We start from the raw sequence: 19,595 nt of genomic DNA, 5'->3' as shown, positions 1-19,595 counted from the left end.
AAATAAGAATCTTTAAAGTTTCTTGTCCTTCTGTTGGTTGTCTTCATTTTCAGCATCGGAACTTCTCTATCTTTTTACCCTCTGTTTTCAATGCTTCTCCTCTCTTCTTTTTCTAAATGAGTGATGAAACGATAAAGAAGGTTACCATTTTCTACTATATATGTTAAGAAGTTTTTTGGCCTTTTTTTTTCATTGGGGTTGTCTACTTGGTTCAAGATCGAAAGACGGATATGCGATTCCCAGTTTTCACATGTCGATACTCAATTTTTTTCTTTTTTTATTCGACACATGTATTGATGTGTTGTTTATGTCTACCATATTAATAAGACAACAAGTTCAGCAGCCGGAGCCAATTGCCACAGTGTCCCTTAAGTGTTCACTATCCCTTCCTTAAGAGCTCAATGCCTCTCCAAGTGTTTACTGTATCACTCGAATACTTGTTACCCAAATGCAAGGTCAATTAGTCTATGAGATTATCATAAAGCAGACAATGGAAATGATACATGGCCTTCTCAACAGTTGGAGCATATCTTCCACTGCAATATGTAGGTAATTCCATACCCCTTTGAACACCTTCACACAGTGTAATGTCTTCCATCTGCATATTTTCATCCATATTTTTGTTGCACAAAGAATTTGAAGGTTCCAAGAATAACAGTAAATTTTTAACATACAGGACTAGAGATCATTTGCTCGTACCTGCACTCTTTCGCTATCCACAAGACTTCTCTCGATGAAAGCTTTGTCATCCTGACGCCAAAAGAAGTGCTTGGTTAAATTGGAATTGTTTTCTTTCTTATCCGTAATTGGGACCATATAAAGCTAATCATGGCCCAAAGTCGTTGCATGGTAGAGAGGGAGATCAAGCTAGATGCCTAGTATAAGGATTACTGATAACAGGATCATATTGCTGTATAGAACATAGAACAATGTTTCACCATTATAAGATTCAAAACAGATCATGGAATTGAGAAAATTGCTCCCTCCAGTCAATAAAATTGAGAAATACTACAATTTTATGGATTGGGACAATGGTTGCAACCATAGCTTACCAACACAAAGAAATCGAGTTCAATTTCTCCTCCCCTAATTTAAAGCCTACTACAATTATACAAATTTGAGAGATGGATAAGGATGATTACTATATAAACTTAAAGCCTTTTGACTGAGTATATCACATGGCTGCCACTGTTAGGAGGCTTGATAAGGGTGTGAACTCCACCATGTGATATAATAAGTCAAAGGGATTTATTTAGACATGTGTGCATACGCACCTGCACTCAAATTATAGATACACAACCCTTATGAAGCCTCCTAACAATGGCAGCCATGTGATATAATAAGTCAGAAGGCCTTTAAGTTTTTGTGATTACTGTGATTATACGATGCATAGAAGAAAATGTGAATGCTGGTCACTGTTGGCATATTTATTTAGACAGACATGCACTTTCAAATGCCATGTCATACAGAAGACAATACGTGGAAGGCTAAGATATAAGATATTAAACCTGAAGCATCCCTTCTGAAACAACATTAGCTATACATCAACTTGGTTTAAGACTATAATCCAAAATTATGTAGAAATAGAAGCATGCAATTTAGTACGATTGCAATATTCAGAGGTCAAGACATAGAAGTACAGTAATAAATTTGTAGTATATAATAGCTTCATAACTCTTCATTGCAAACACATTCTTGAGATTTTAAATATCTGCCTGTCAAAAGTGAAAGGAAGTTCACACGTAAAGCATGCAATGATATCTGACAACATTAAAGGGTCTTCATGCAATTTCAACTCGAAAGTAGAAAACAATTTTAAAGGAGCATTAGTTATAAACATTAATTTTATTTTTTGTCATCTAGATTATTAAGTATAGGCATTACAGTTACTGAGCCTACAAAGACAACACAACTACCCATATGAGGCAAATAACTTGAAATCTCAATTTGCTAAATATTTCAAAGAGAAAAAATAATGAAAGAGATAAAAGTGTTTAAGACGAACAATTTCATTATACAAGACAAAAGATCAAAGCAGCATTCTGAGAAAGTGACGCTTTTGTTTGACATGCTATGGTCTCAATGCCCTTACGAGGTAGTGATGAGTCTCACATGCTCTAAGCTTGGCCCACACGCGATTAGGAAGATTGGTTGTTTGGAAAAACTAAAGAACATGTGAAAAAAATTTAGGAATTTTGTATTTTTTTATTAATTCAATTCAATGATGCATTAATCCTGAACTTACATTGAGGTATTGAAGGTGATTCTCAAATATCACAGAACAGAATGGGATGTGATCAGATAGAACGTAATAGAAACAAGGACATTAGTTTTCGAACAAAATATTTTTAGTTTTCCATAGCTTGATGTGAGAAATCTTTCAATGGTTGTAACCGACATTTAATTATTGTTATCGCTTGCAGACTGTTAAAGATTAGATATAAAGAAAGGAGACATTTTTGTGGTAGTGCATGTGTGATTTGCATGCAGGTGCACATGCACACATGTACTAACACAATGGTTGATACAATCATCCTTCTAGTACATAATTGTGAGTGTAGAAGCAGATAGGCTTCGTTACAAAAAGCCACACCGTGAAATCCTATTTCTTAAATTAGGTTAGATTTGTAACCTAACTTGGTGAGTTGTTATTTTAAAGTTTTGAACTTCAATTTTGGATTATTTTGATTTAGAAATCCCATGTTTTGATAACCAAATATGTTTATACAAAAGTTAGTACCTTTATAGGGTTGAATAGGATGGTTTTAGACTTAAAACTATATTTTAGACAAAATGTATCAATACATGTTCATCATATATCGATATAGCAAACCCATAAAGGGACTTTTATGAACGTGTATCTAAATATGTTCATCATGAATCAATACATGAAACTCAGGGCAAAATGTATTGATACATTAGTCACAAACTTAAAAAATAAGGTTATTCTAGTGATTTCTCACTCATTCAAAAACATTAAAACCTCAAACTTTACCTTATATGGCTAAAAATGTAATTTTTCCTTGAAAGCCTGGCCACCCTCTTCCTTTTTTTCGCTCAACTCTCATTGTCAACAAAATTATGGATTTCAAGCATTAAAAGTCATCTTCAAGTTTGGATTTTGATACTAATAATTTTTGAAAGGTAAAGTTATTTGTTTTAAACCTTTGAAACTAAGGTTTTGTTTTTTTCAAAATTCATGGATTCTCATAAATTTGTTTTACTCATGAAAACTTAGGTTTTGAGTTGGTTTTGGAACTCTCATGCTCACCAAGGTAAAGTTGTCTGAACTCTAACTAAAAGTAGATTCAAATCCTTTAGTTAGAGTTAGATTAGTTATTGATTTGTGGATTAATGAACTATTAGAAATTTATTTGTGGAATAACAAATGATTATTAGTCTAATATTATGTTATAGAACTAAGTATTAATGATGAAAAACTTCATGATAGGTGTTGTGGAGGAAGTTTGAATTTTTCAAAAACCTAGTGTTCGACGAAAGGTGCTAGAGAGGAAGCCATGCTTGTTTGAGGTGGGTAAATGTGACATTTTTTATTATTTTAATATAATTAAGCATGCCTATTCTACAACCTTGCATATGAATGACTTTCAATGAGTTTATGCTGTGAAAAAATGTTTACAAGTATGCTTTGATGAAAACTATAGACTAAGTATATGTAGTCTACTATGTATTAGTTTTGAATATGGGGAATAAGCCTTTCAAAGCTTTGTTATCTCAAACATCTCATTTGTTTATGATTGATGTATGATTGATGGTTTTAAATGTTAATGTGAGAGATTCCTCCTTGGTGAGGCCTTGGTATATATGGTCATTTATCTTTAGATTATTGATACGGTTGATTGACTTCAGTTGTGATTATGTCTCAACCTTTATGATATGTTGGTCATGGTTTCACATTTTGATTGTATGTATATTTTGAACATTGGATTATTGTACTATGGTTGTTTAATCCTAACGAGATAAGGACCTGCAACTAGTGGTAGTAGGCATTAGCCATTGTGCACAATGAGTTTTGGTGAGTTAGTTGAGGTTGTATTATAGGACTCACAAGGATTTACAACTTGAGCCAGTTAAGGTATTTTCTTAGGACTCCCTAGTTATTGGAAGTTGTCTTAGCCCTATCCTTTCTTTTGGTCAGTGTCTATGTGAACCAGATAAGTCTAGTGTGACAACATTAGCTAATTTGGTTCTCCTTGGCTAGTGCTCCACGGTTTGTATAACTTGATGTCTAATATGATGAATCTGTATCATTGATAATGTTTATTTGATAATTGAATGATGATTACTTGACTATGGATGGATAATAGTCTTGGTTGAGGTCTTAGTGGAGAGTTTTAGGTTGAGAAATATTGTTCTGTGCCTAATCTAGTGATGCATGGCACTGATATATTGATAGATACAGCATAGAACCATTGAAAATGCATTATGTTTCGTATCTATCGATAGATCGAGATGATCTATCAATCGATAGATCAAGCTTACTTTGAAATCCAAATGATTTCAAAAGGTATTCTAAAGATCGAAATGATGTTTGTTTTAAGTAAAATCTTTGATAACCTCGATTATTATTTTAGATACTCTTAATTTGATGATTAACTTTATTTTTCCTAAACTATCTTGAAATGGTTTCCAAACTTTGAACGTTTCTTTAAAGGTTCATTAACTATTTTGCAAACTATGTTTTATAATATTTTGTTATCCTTGTATAGTTAAAAAAACAACAGTCTTAGAGGTCATATGAACATACGTTTCCTAAGTAGTTTGAAAGACAGCAGACTCAAAAACTATTGGATTATTTGGTCCATGAACCATTTGGAAGATAACGGACTTGAAGACCATGTGGACATTTGACATGCCTAGAGTAATGATTTATGATTACGTTTAAAGAGTCGGGTGTTTATTTATGATTACGCTTAGAGAAGCAAGTTGTGCAAAACATTTGTTAATGTTTATTGCATATCTCTGAAAGTGTATTTTGTTAAATACTTTTCCCTATTAGCTTGTTCCTTCTCCCCATATCTACTCACGGAGTTATTTATACCTTACACATATAATATGCACTTGTTATTTCATATCAATAGATTGTTTGGCACGATGTCTTTTGGAATGAGCTACTTTTACTGACAATTTTGGTAGGTGGTCATGTGGCATCCAATAAGCGTAAGCCTTTTTACTCCGTGTTAGACTCGGTTGAGTTTTGGTTAGATGGTCCAATCTTTTATATTTGACTATTATGGTTTATGACTTATTTATGTCGTGTAATAAATGATATTATGGATGCTTGCCTTGAGTTGGCTATAGGTTGTATTCGTCACAAGATGGCTTATACTCTAGATTTGTTATATATGTTGCTTCCGCATTATGTGCACATGAGTGTACGAAATTGATATGATATTTGTGTTATATGATATCACCGTGTTTATATCTATTTGCATATGATTCCATAGTGAGGGTTCCCATGAGGCACATATGGTTATTGGTTTATTGTTTATCTTAGGCTTGCTTGAGTTAAAAAGATAACTCCAATTGATACTTTTATGTTGGTCATGCCCTAAATTTGGGTCATGACACACACCCACCAAAATAATTTATATAACCATCCTTCCCATTCCCTTTCCTTTCTTCTCTACTCTAACGTCTCTAGAAAAATGCTTTTGAATATTCATAGCCAAAAACCTTTTCCTTTTTGTCCTTGCATACTATGGTGGATGCACACATGTACTAACACATTGGTTGCTACAATCATCCTTCTCTTAGTACACATTGTGAGTGTAGAAACACATAGACATGGTTACAAACAGACACACCCACCCAAAATAATTCATATAACCACATTCCCTTTCCCTCTCTTTTTTTCTTTCCTCTAACATCTCAAGAAAAAAAGATTTTAAATATTTGTAGTCAAAAGCTTTTTCTTTTACCTTACATGCTATGGTGGATGTACACATGTACTAACATAATGGTTGATACAATCATCCTTCTCCTAGTACATATTGAGTGTGTAGAAGTACATAAGCATGGTTGCAACAGACACACCCACACATAATAATTCATATAACCATCTATCCCCTTTCCTTTTTTTTGTCTTTTCTATTCTAAAGTCTCTAGGAAAATGTTTTAAATATTCGTAGTTAAAAGGTTTTTTGGTTTTGAATCTAATACTATTTTGGATGAACTAGATGACTCTTTTTGTAACACCCCTAATTTTGACATGGCTTATATGCAATAGGAGCTAAGTTATTGAAGAGTAAATTTGAACCTTAATGTGTATGCTTGTGAAGTATGTATATGAATTACCATGTGTAGAGAGAATGATCTTGAAATTTGTTCTATATTTGGGGACTTCTTTAATGATATGTCGATGTGTTAAATGTAGAAAGCATGCCTTATGATACTTAGGTAAAAATTTTGGGAACATATTTGAGGAATCCAAAGGTTTAATGCTTAGATTGGGGTTTTGATCTTATGTTTGAGTATTTGAGTAAAAGATTTGAGTCATATATGAATGGTATGAGGTTGTGGAAGAGATGTAGAATGAGTTTAGACTTTAAAAGGAACAATTTTTACAAAGCTGGACCAAAAAAGTCAATCTGAGTGTATAGAAGGTCAATCTTGTGAAGTAAAAAGCAAGGGAAGTCATGCATTCTAGTCTAAGGTCGACTATAGGCCCTCCATAGTCGATTCTAGGAAGGAAAAAATGGAAGAAATGTAAAACATTTTGGTCTAGGATCAACTATAGGCCTTCTACAGTTGATCTTGTGAAGGAATAAAAACAAACATTCTAGTTCAGGATCAACTATTAACCCTTCACAATCGATCTTTTGAAGGCAAAATGGGTGAATTATAAAACTTTCTTGTCCAAAATCCACTATAAACCCTCCATAGTCAATCCTAGGCTACCTAGTCAAACTAAAATAAGCTTAAAAGCCCCAAAATTAAAAATTCTTCATTTTTTTCCTAACTCCTCATTCCCCCACCCATTTTTTCTCAAATTTCATACCCTTCAAAACCTTCAAACTCTAATAACAAATCTTGGATTCTAAATGTCTAAGGTAAGGATTTTCACTCCTAAAGAATAAGTTTTGATGATTTATGTTTTCTCTCTCTACCCATTTGAAACTCTAAGCCACAAATAGATTCTTGGGGCTATTTGGAGTGAATTCGGAGCTAAGAATTATACAATCCAGCCTCTAAGGTATGAGTTTAGCTCATTATTAAAGGATTTGAGCTCATATGTTGGATTGCTAAGGATTTAGATAATTTTAGAAAAGTTGACATTTTTTGAAAGCCAAGATCTAATTAGTTTTGTGATGTTTAAATGTGTTTAAAGGAAGATTGTGCAATTTGGATTCATTTATGAGCCAAAAAATGGTTGGAGGCTAAAGATCGAAGCTTGGCTTAGAAGCCCACCCAATTTGTCACTGTGAGTGGGATTTAATAAAATGGATGTAATGCATAACACATGATAATATGTGTTGCCATGGTATTTAAATGTTATACTAATGCCTAGATGAGTATGCCAAGGCTAGAGAACTATGTATGTGTATATGTGAATATGATTGCCTAGATGAGTATGCTTCAGCTAGAAAATGATGTGATGTATGTGCTTTGGATGAGCCACCTAGTGGCTTATGTTAATTGTGTATGATGAACATCTAAGAGTAAATTACCCTAGACAACTAAACCATTTGATGGATTATTAACATTTATTGCCTTAGAGACTAAGGGCATTTAGAATCGTACCGAGCGTAGAAGTGATTAAAGTTCGTTAAATATGATTTGTGGTTTTATGTGGATATATGGAATTGTGGAAGGCATGATGGCCTTGTTTGAGAATTAAGAGGCAAAATTGCCCAAGTATGTGAGGCTATTGAGCCATGAATCTTTCACGTAAGTTATTTACATATATAAGGCTAGGGAACCTAATTAAGGATGTGAATTATGAGGGCCATGATGGCCTATGAGTTTGATGATGTTCCGTTTGATGCTTGAATTTCATATGTTGATTTGATTTGAGGTTGAGTGGAGTCTAACCCCTATGACTATGTATATGCCTACAGAGATGGTAGTAAGTAAGGACGGTGGTCTTAATCTCACTTATGAATCTTGTCGACAGTGCTTTGATGCCCCCTTGAGATTATTCGAGGTGATGCTATCCATTGGGAGATTACTCCAGATGATGAATATATGCATGATGCCACCTGTCTGAGAATACTCTAAGTGATGCTGACCGTCAGGAGATTACTCTGGTCAACGATTTGATTCTCTACCAGCTGCTTCGGTGCTGTGCGTGATTTGATTCTCTTTCCATTGCTTTGACATGCTCTTTGCCTTGAGCATGATTTGATTCCATCGATGGGCCACCATGTGTGATTTGACTATGTCTAGGGAAGACCACTCAAAGATTATGATATGATTTATGTACAATATGACATAGCCTCAGATAAGCTCAAATGAAAATGATTTAAAATTATTATGATACCTTGGCAACTAGTATGTACCTATGGATGTTTACTTTGATGCGGGTTTAAGGATAAGCATAATACAATGTATAACAATGTGAATGCTCCCTAGGGATGATTGATGTGCCCTTAAAATGGGAGATGTATGATTGAAATATGGTTGATATTAGATGGAACGCTTCAAGGTAAGCGAGTTATAGATATTGAATATTGTGATTATGCTTAGCTACTAGAATGAGCCTATGGAGCCTAATTTGATGATGAGTTTAAAGTTTAGTCTTAATTTGATATGCTTGGATGTGGTGATATAGAGTTTAGAAAATTATGAATGTGATAGGCCATTGAGTTGTCATCCAGCAACGTATAATACAATGAGATGTGTACGTGGGATATTAAGATGGCTAGATATGCTAATATGTGTATGTGTGTGTGTGTTTGAGTTATTATGCTATGTCAGCATCCCCCTCACTAAGTATTAGATGACTCACCCCTTTGTTGTACCATATCTAGATAAGTAAAGCTACGGGATTGTGTGGCTAGTGTTGTCTTTGGACAAATATACATTTGGCATTTGATAGGTTTCCATCCCATTAGTCACACCGCTAAGTCCGAATTATGTTAGCTTTTGTTGGTGGTACTGGTTTCCCAACCATGTATATTTAAGATCTGTGTAGGCATGATGATGTCGTTTATATGTGTTATAAAGGTTGAATGATACAAACCCATTATGACGGTCAATGTATGGCCTTGTGAGAAATGTATTAAATATTGTGTATGAGCTATGTGCCAAGGAAATATTTATGTATTTGAATTTAAATATTTTTGGAAATTTTGAGGCTTGCTCGGGGTCTCGTGGGTTTAACCTGCCGAACTCGTGCACTGATCACGAACTCCCGAGTTTAAGTCGTGACAAAGTTGGTATTTGAGCACATAGGTTCAGAGTGTCTTAGGTCATCTTAAGTCTGTCAACAAGTGTCGGGATTAATGTAGAGTCTTATTCATGGTTTGTGACTACAGCACTAATTATGAATAGAAGACTACGTGAACTCTTAAGTCTTAGTAAGCTAACTTACCCTTGAATTCTAAGTTTGAATTTGACTGGTGTTGCTCTAGTTCGAGTGAGGATGCCACCTTAAGGGACGAGCCACCATTAAGAGGACTTTGGGGCAAAATGCTTCGAAGGAGATATTAATGGGAATATGCTCTTACAACATGTGGTCATGATAGTTGAAATAGGACTATTAGATCCACTAGAACTGGACGATGCTATAACACCCCCAATTTTTATGTAAACTAAGAATGATTTATAAAATATGTGGAGTCTTGAGAACCTTGATGATAGAATATGTATGCCTAGTGTTTAAAAGTGTACATATTCACACTTAGGCAAAACTTTGAGGATATATGTGATAAATCCTATAATTTGAGGTTTTGATTAAGATTTGATGTTATATTTATGAATTTGTGTATGGGATTGAGTTAAATGAATGATTTGAGGTGTAATATCAACCAAGAATAATATTAGAGTGTTAAATTTGGATTTTTTGAGTTTTTGGGAAGCTGGGAACTGCTTACAGGAGTGAAAGTATCGATAGACACTTGAATGTATCGATACATTCATGACAAGATGAACAATAAAGGCCCCAAAAAGAATATTCTATCAATACATTTGAGAACGTATTGATAGACTTGGACAAAGATGAACATGTATTAAGACATTGTCTAAATGTATCGATACATTTGAAATAGAGAGCACCCAAGGGGAAAAGTATCAATACATTTCCCACGTGTATCGATACATGTTGGGCAAGGAGCATTCTGCTTGAAATGCACCGATACATTCATTCAAAATTAGGGCAAATGTATCGATGCATTGTCAAAATATATCGAGACATTGCCAAAATGTATCAATACATCAAAAAGGAAAGACAAAAATAAAAAAGGGTTCAGGCCATTTTTGCCCAACCCTTTTTCTCAACTTTTTCTTTCCCTTTCTCTCTCTAAAAACTAGAAACTCTAAGGCCCTAAATGGACTTTTGAAGTGATTTGAGGCTATTTGGAGCTTGGGAAACCATCTTGGAGGTAAGATTTAATGTTTTTACTGATTATTTTCCAATTTAATCGGTTAAATGCTAAGAAATTCGATTTTCTCCAGATTTGGTGATTTTCCTTTTAGCTTGGATTGGAGAATTTGGAGCTAAAACTCATGCAATTCAACTTTTAAGGTATGGGTTTAGCTCATTAATAAAGGATTTGAGCTTAAATAGTTGGATTGCTAAGATTTAGTTAATTGTGTGGAAAGCTTACATTTTTTGAAAGCCATGAATAATTAATCTTTTGATGTGTTTAAAGGGGGAAACGGAGTTAAATTAACTCATTGCCAAGCTAGACGATAATTAGAGTCCAAGGATCGAAGCTTGACTAGGAGTGCCTCTTTTTGTCACTGTGAGTGGGTTTAGTTTAATATGCATGTAATGCATGACGCATGAAAGATGCGCTGCACTGGTATTAAAATGAAATATGTATGCCTAGATGAATGAACCTAGGATAGAGAATAATATATGAGTATATGTATATATGTGAATTGTGTGCAATTATGTGCTGTGATGTGAGCCACATGGGTGGCCTATGTTGTGTGTGTGCTTAGACTAGGATGTCTAGAGGCTATGATGAACCCTTAGGAGTATATTACCCTAGGTGAATGATATGTGAGATGATTTGATTGAATGATACCTTGTAGACTTAAAGGCACTTAGAACTTAACCGAGCTTAAGACGATTAAAGCTCGATAAATGTGAATTAAGGTTTGGTAAGGAAATTGTGAATGATAAAGGCACAATGACCATATTTGTGGATTTATGTTTCTGTCCAAGGAATGAATTCCAAACACTGATTAGATTTGTCGTTGAGTGGATTTCTATCCCCCTTGTGACTATTTGTGTGCTTGTAGGATGATGCTAAGCAAGGACGATGACACTAATCCTACTTGTGATTCCCACTTACAGTGCTTTGATGCCATCTATTGAGAGTACCTTGGATGATGCCAATGTCAGGAGATTAATTCGATTAATGATCTATTCCCCATCAGTTGCTCCGATGCTATGTGTGATATGTTTTCCTCCCATTGCTTCGGCACGTGTGTGATCCATTTCTCTGTCAGTGGCTTTGCCCTAAGCGTGATCTGATTCTCCACTGGATGGCCACCGAGCATGATCTTGCTATGTCTAGGGGAGGACCACTCATTGATTTGGTTCGTATATGATGTGCGATAGCCATGGAGAGGCTTAGATAAATGTGATATGATTTTGATATGATACTCGAGCGACTAGAATGTGCTGTGGAGGATGATTTGAATAACTTTGATTAGCTTCGAAAGTAAGCTTAATGATGTGTGATAATCTTTGGAGACAATGAAGGTGATGATATGCCCTCATATTGGAGATTTAGGGATAATGATATGCCTTGTATTTGAAGATGTTTATTCGAACATCTAGTTGCATGAAATGTGCATATATTTTATATATTTATTTTGTATATATATATGATTTTGTTTATGTACACCACTCACTAAGTATTATAGTACTCAACCATGTTCAAATAAATAGGCCACAGAGCTACGTAGTAAAGGTCATCCAGCGTCAAACCAATTTTGGCATCCAATAGGTTCTCCGTATTGGTCACTTTGCTAAGTTAGTTAAAGCTTTCCGTTGTGGATAATATGTGTAGGCACTGAGTGTCATGTTATATGGTATATTAAGGGTTAATATGTATGAACCCATTTAGATGGCCAACATATGGCCCTATTACTATTGTATGGAAATTAAACCAGGGATATGGTATTTTATTCGAATTTATTATGAATATTTAATGATTGAATCCCTTGGCTTATGTATGTTTAAGTATGAACTCTAAGGCTTGTTTAGGTCTAGTGGACTTGCCTGCTAGGCTCGTGCGTAGTCATGGCCCTTGGGTTTGGGTCATGACAAACGCATTGAGATAATGGTTTGATGCCTCTGACGATAATTTGAATGGTTGGATAGGCACTGAGGTCAGTGCATTGTGTTAATGCTTGGTCATTTTGTACTCGAAATTTCAGACAGTCAACTTTGTTACTCTATTTGAGTAATTACTAATGGATGTTTCTGCACTTTGATGGTATATGGGACTACTGCATATACGTGTAATTGATATGGAATCCCTAGGACTTTGATATGCACTATGTGTTGAATACCCACTTGAAGTTGATTTTGGCTCTGGCCTAATGGTTGAGTATTTTCAAGATTTGATTTTATGTGATGTGATTTAAAGCTATAAGCACACGAATTAGCCAAAGGGCAAGCCTTGGTGTCTATCATACATGACATATGGTCATAACTTGACTGGGTTAATAAATCAATTAGCTTTAAGGATAAGCTTCAGTTTGGCCATGCTTGGTAGAAAGCCTATGAATTGACAAGGCTAATTGTGAATGTGACTGCTTAAAGGTAAATGATTTGAAAATTTTAATTGTGTATAGTTCCATATGGGAGTTTTTAATTGAAATTGGGGTATATATATACATATTGTTTTGAAGACTAGTTTGAAAAATCTGTTCGATATAACCTATAATCATTGGCCTAGAACCTTAGTACAAAGGAGTACCATTCAATGTTTTGTGGATGATAGACAATTGGAGACTATTGCCTAACAAGGCTTGCATTGAATAATGCGATGGTGTTGCAAGATCGTTTAGTAGTAAAATATGCCTAAAAGTGAGTTTGGCATATTATAAAATGTGAAGTATGTACGTGCAAAGGAAAGCAAGTTATGTAAATTATGGTATACATGATCATGAACTACTTGAAGCTTACCAAATAGGTAAGAACCTCTCTAGAGTTGTATCATTTGTGGATTTGTGAGTATTGTATGGAAAAAGATAATCCATAGAGGGACTTGTTAAGTGGTGGTTATGTTTAAAGCTTGGGTATAAGATTGAGAATGCCCTACCATGTATGTAAGGTGTAATATGAAAAGCCTAAGGGCACATACACGTAAATAAGTCTTGTATAGTCTAAATGAAAAACCAAGACACCTTGGTAAACTTGATACTATTGACTACTCAAATAAGCGAGTTAGATTGCTATGAGCATTGATTTGAGTCCCTGAATTATGAGGGGATATGGCTACTACTATAAGTAGTTTTAAGTGTTGGAAGATCAAGTCATTTGAATGAATTAATCCATAAGGGATTTTGATGAGGATATAAGCCACGGAGCCATCATTTGATGGAAAGATACACTTGGATTCAGTGACTCGATTGAAAATTTTAGTTATGCTTGTTATTGTCAATGATTGACATAGTCTAAGTAAATTTGAAAATCATGAAACCATGATTTTAAGTTATGGCTTAAATTTGAAATATGGTTAGAGATCCCCTAGTTTAGTGATTATGGTTTGAATGAGTTATCTAAAGATAAAGAGTTGGCAGTTAAGGCTATAAGTGTAACCTTATGCCCAAAATTTGAACCCCATCATAGTAAATTAAGTGTTGGATTTGTGAGAAGAATAATGGCGCGTACAACGTGAGTTTGGTAGGGTGGAGAATCTGGCTCTATGACTTGGATATTCTGTTAGTGGCTTTGGCACTGGATGATGATTTTAATGTGGCTTCAGTTATTTTATCACTGGACGTATTTGTTATGATGAAGCAAATATTTGATACTATCTAAGAAGGATCGCTATTTTATGTGTCTGATGGGCCACTCTTTTTGAATAAGCTTCCCGAGACTTGTTTTGATGAATGATTCTAATTTGAATATCAGATGTGAGCCTAGATAATGCAGCTGATTACTAGGGTGAGAGATATATCTAATGGGATAATATTAAGCCTAATTAAGAAGCCAAATTTAGATGGCCATGAGTGACTTATGAGTAGTCAGGTAGTATATGAGTATATACCCACAAAGAGAGCTATCATTGATGTGACATGTGATGCATGGAATTGCTGTGAAGATAAAAATACATGAAAATGTTGGATCAAGACAATGATTTCTCATCTTGATGTAGACCCGACAATGTTCTAGTCTTGATATGCTTGTGGAGGCAAGGACATGGAAAATGTGAAAAGTGTTTTCCTCACATGTAAGGAACGCCTAATAATGATAAGGCAAATATTGAATTATGATCCACTACATTTGGCGCTATGATTTAAGTGTTGGAAGGGAAAATTAGACAAATTTGTAGTCATGTTTATAGTTGATATTTTATGTCAAAGAGTTTGGAAGGATATGTGAGATGTGCAAGAATTGCACTTCAAGTGCTTAAAGAGAACTAATATATCAAGTCCCTAGTATGAATTCCGATTAAGCAATATTGGCTTTTGAAAAGTATATGATGTTTGAAGGTGGGGTACAAGTAGACCCTAGTAAATGAAAATAGTGGAGAGATTGCCAAGGCCCATGCTAGTAAGCGAGCCATATGAATTATTTGAAGGGTTAGCGAACTATCCCAATGAATTGTCTAAAACTTTGCTTGGATGTATCCAATGTGTATGCACAGACTCAAAAGGGACATCAATTATTAATTGGTTTTAGGAAAGGCTAGAAACAGCACCTTAAATGTCTAATTGGGATCTTAAGTACGACTCAACATCCATAAGTGGATGGTCTATATGAGCTTACGATATGAGTGCTCAGGAATGTGTTAAGAGATTATTACATGGACTTGTCAGAATTTGACTAGATTAATGATTATGAGTGTAACAGTTAAAGGAACATTAATGTGTAATATTTTAAGGATATGGAGATTAATACTCTGTAACTGCAAGTGAGACATGTATGATGCATGAACCATGCCCAGCCAATTAGTTATGATTTTAAGTTGTGAGGGTGATGACATAGCCCTTGAATCAGCTTTGGGGTACTTAGCATTGAGATGCTTATAGATAAATTTGAACTCAAATATATTTAAATGTGTGAGGTTGCTTTAATTGTACAAAATTTGAAGACAAATTTTTATAAGGAGGGGAGAATGTAACACCCCTAATTGACATTGCCTATACGCAATAGAGGCTAAGATATTAAAGAGTAAATTTGAACCCGATGTGTATGCTTATGAAGTATGTATATGAACTATTATGTGTACAGAGAATGATCTTGAAATTTGTTGTATATTTGGAAATTTCTTTGATGATATCTAAATGTGTTAAATGTAGTAAGCATGCCTTATGATACTTAGGCAAAAATTTTATGAACATATTTGAGGAATCCAAAGGTTTAATGCTTAGATTGGAGTTTTGATCTTATGTTTGCATATTTGAGTTGTCATGACCCAAATTTTCGAGCCATGACCGACGCAAGGGCCCAATAAACGTAGTCTATTAAGCCCAAGCAAGCCTATCGATTTATCCTACTCATCATTCCATCAAATATCGCTAAGTCATATTTCATACTTTTGAATCAAAATAGTGATATACATTGCCAACTCGTACTGGCATTACTCCTTAAAAATTTACATACAATGTCTACAACATGTATTCTAATAATTTACATTAAGTTTGTCTATACAAAACAAAATAACACTCGACTTCCAGCGGAGGGACTCGGATGAATGTACAACTATTGAATACCGAGACACCTACCAAAAGATGGACACAGGTTTACAAGGACACCTTGTCCTAGTTACCGGCTGCCTCGTGATCTGAAAACATGAATTTGAAAATGGTGAGTATAAACCCAGTGAGTGAACAAGGAAGGGAACAAGTATACCATAAGGAATCTTTAATGAAATCATGATGCATTCTTTTTCAAAACAATGCAATTTGTTTCTATTCTTATTAAAAACCCCTCATCAAGCCTTTAAATGATTAATCATTTGAAAATCATTAACCCATACATAACGAACCATTTGAAGAATGAAAGCTTCAATATTACACAAGTAAGTCAAATACAACAACAAATCTTCGCTGCAGCAGAAAGGCATTCTCACTGTAGTTACACTGCAACGAGAATTCCTTTCCGCTGCAGCGACATTGGGATTTAGTTATTAACCGAACGAGGGTTTCTCAACTGGCCGAGGATATCTCACTAAACCTCCTCATTTTAAACTTAACTCATTTAATCCTTAATGTTGGAAGTCCATGCTCCGATATGGTAGCAAAGAAGTAAAAGATAGGGCAGCAATTGAACAAGATAGGAGACCAAAACAGAAAGTTTTTCGCTACAGCGAGATTCAACGAAATTGTAACCCAGAAACAGAATGTTTCTCGCTGCAGTGAAATTCAATCTCATTGCAGCGAAATTGCAACCTAGAAACAGAAAGTTTCTCGCTGCAACGAGAATGTATTTCGCTGCAGCGAGAAGCTACAATGTCATTCTCGCTGCAGTGAAAATGCATCCTCACTGCAACGAGTTTTCTGCCAGCCTACCCTTTCAAAACCTGAGAGTTTCTTGCTGCAACGAGAATGATTCTCGTTGCAGCGAATACAGGGCATCAAATGAAAATTTCCCTTTCTCCCAAAGAAAATCACCTAGCTTGAAATGTTCAAAACCAATATCAAACACATAACAATTTCTCAAGGTTTAACATGTCAAGTTTCACATGCATTACAACCATAAACCATTATCCATCAATTTCCTATAACACACATATTTACATATGTATATATATATACGCATATACCCATCATCATCCTCACCAGCTCATGCGCACTCCCTACTCACACATGGCTGGGTCATCATCGGGTTATGCACACTCCCTACTCGCATATAACTAAGTCATCCTCGACTTATGTGCACTCCCTACTCGCACATAGCCGAGTCAATATAATTACACAACATTATATTCAAGCATATATGTATATCAACATAGTGCAACCACATAGAAATCCATAATAACCACAAATCAGAACTTAAATCATTTCTCAAGAGCTTGTTCCCAAGACATTCATTTTCATGAAAAATCGTATAAAATCATTCAAACGTTTGTCAAATACATTATATTCCCAAAATAAGTTTTGAAGGCAATCCATTCACCAATTGATTGTAAAGCCTTTAGATGACTCCAGTTCCCCTAATTGTCCAAATGAGATGATGGGGCTTCCTTAAAACCTAAGATCACATTAACATAAACAATAGATCAATTTACACACTATGAACTTTAAAAGCTATCTCTTAATTAGTTTTCAATTACCACATTAAACGACTATCTATGTTCACTATCTTAATCACTAAAAAGTAATGAACATAGTCAACAATAAAACAGCTCATAAATCCCAATTACTAGCCATTTTTTGCAGCTGAAAATTGAGCTTAGTTCATTACTTACCCTAGGGCTCCTTTGTAGTCAAATTCTCTTCCAATTACTTCCAATCAATGGAGTAATTCTCTTTTTCTCTCTCTAGAATGCCCAACTAGTGAGAGAAAGTTTGGAAATAAGCTTTATCAAGGGTTTTGAAGTGAAAGGATGAAAGAATTCAAAGGTTCTAGTCAAAAGGGTTCAAAGGTGTGAAAACTAGAGTTAGAGAGAGAAAATCATTCAAGCTTCAAATCAAGCTTCCATGGAGTTTTGAAGAAACATGAGAAAGGAGAAGAAAAAGAAGACCAGCTGTTGGAAAATCTCTAGAAGCTACTAGAAATTCAAGATATTTATAGGTAAATCTTATCATTTCCCTTAAAATTACAAAAATGCCCCTCCACCAATTAACTTATTCTCCTCCAATCTTTTATACAATCTTTTTGCTCTTTTAACACTAGGACAAGATCCATAATGGTCTAGACATGTTCGAGTTCATAAAAACTTAAAATTTTAACCTGAGGTGAAAAATGACCATTTTGCCCCTGTTATGAAAATTGTTGAAACTTCTAGTTTTCTTCGTGTTTTCATCAGCACACATCATTTATGCAGTCTTATACCCATTTAAGCCTTAAAATATCATAAAAATTTCTTTTGGAAGCTTATTAGAAAAAATGACGAAACTACCCCTAGCTCGTATTATTACATCTATACTTAGTTACAAGCCTATAGAGGTTGAGGTCTCACATGAGTAAAAGATTTGAGTCATATATGAATGGTATGAGGTTGTGGAAGAGATTTAGAATGGGTTTAGACTTTAAATGGAACAATTTTAACAAATCTGGACCAAAGAAGTCGATCCTAATGCATAAAGGGTCGATCTTGTGAAGTAAAAAGTAGGGGAAGTCATGCTTTCTAGTCCAAGATCGACTATAGGCCCTCCATAGTCAATGCTAGGAAGGAAAAAATGGAAGAAATGCAAACACTCTAGTCCAGGATCGACTAACAACCCTCCATAGTCGATCTTGTGAAGGAAAATTGAATAAAAACGAACATTCTGGTGGAAGATCAACTATAAACCTTCCTTGATCGATCTTGTGAAAGGGAAATGGGTGAATAATAAAAGTTTCTAGTCTAGGATCGACTACTCCATAGTCGATCCTAAGCTGCCCAGTCAGCCTAAAACGGGGCTTAAAAGCCTTAAAATTGAAAATTCTTCATTTGTCTCCTAACTCTTCATTTTTCCACTCATTTCTCTCAAATTTCATGGCCTTCAAAACCTTCGAAGTAAAACAACAAATCTTGGATTCTAAGTGCAAAAGGTAAGGATTTTCACTTCTAAGGACTAAGTTTTGATAACTTATGTTTTCTCTCTTTAACCATTTGAAACCCTAAGCCACAAATTGATTCTTGAGGCTATTTGGAGTGAATTTGGAGCTAAGAATTGTGCAATCCAACCTCTAAGGTATGGGTTTAACTCCTTATTGAAGAATTTGAGCTCATATGTTAGATTGCTAAGGATTTAGTTAATTTTAGAAAAGTCGGCACCTAATCCTTTTACTTAAAGCACATTCAAAGAAAATGTGCCTTCAAGTCTTCTCATGCTCACCATGGACACTACAACATGTATCCAATAAGATGCCTCAAGCTCTAAGATTTTATTTGGTATTTAAGATCTCCTTTACAAGTCGTTATATGAAAATTAAAAAGGATTAAAAAAAGAAAAAAAATTACTAAGGTTTGGCTAAGAAAAAATTACTTTCATAGGTTTAAAAATTGGCAATCAACCACCCTGAGCTTTATTTTGGTTGAAATTATTAACACTGTTAACATTTTCTTATA

At 34.7% G+C, this 19,595-nt stretch overlaps 1 pseudogene; it reads right to left on the bottom strand.

Moving 5' to 3' along the window:
- Window positions 1-243: 243 nt before the first annotated feature.
- LOC18589460 (choline monooxygenase, chloroplastic-like) overlaps window positions 244-19,595 on the bottom strand; it is a 31,182-nt pseudogene continuing 11,830 nt past the window's right edge.

Source organism: Theobroma cacao, chromosome 9 (genome assembly GCF_053813885.1).
Source record: "Theobroma cacao isolate CCN51 chromosome 9, ASM5381388v1, whole genome shotgun sequence".
NCBI lineage: Eukaryota > Viridiplantae > Streptophyta > Magnoliopsida > Malvales > Malvaceae > Theobroma > Theobroma cacao.
The sequence above is the reverse complement of the archived record's forward strand: the minus strand, read 5'-3'. Positions and strand labels throughout refer to the sequence as shown.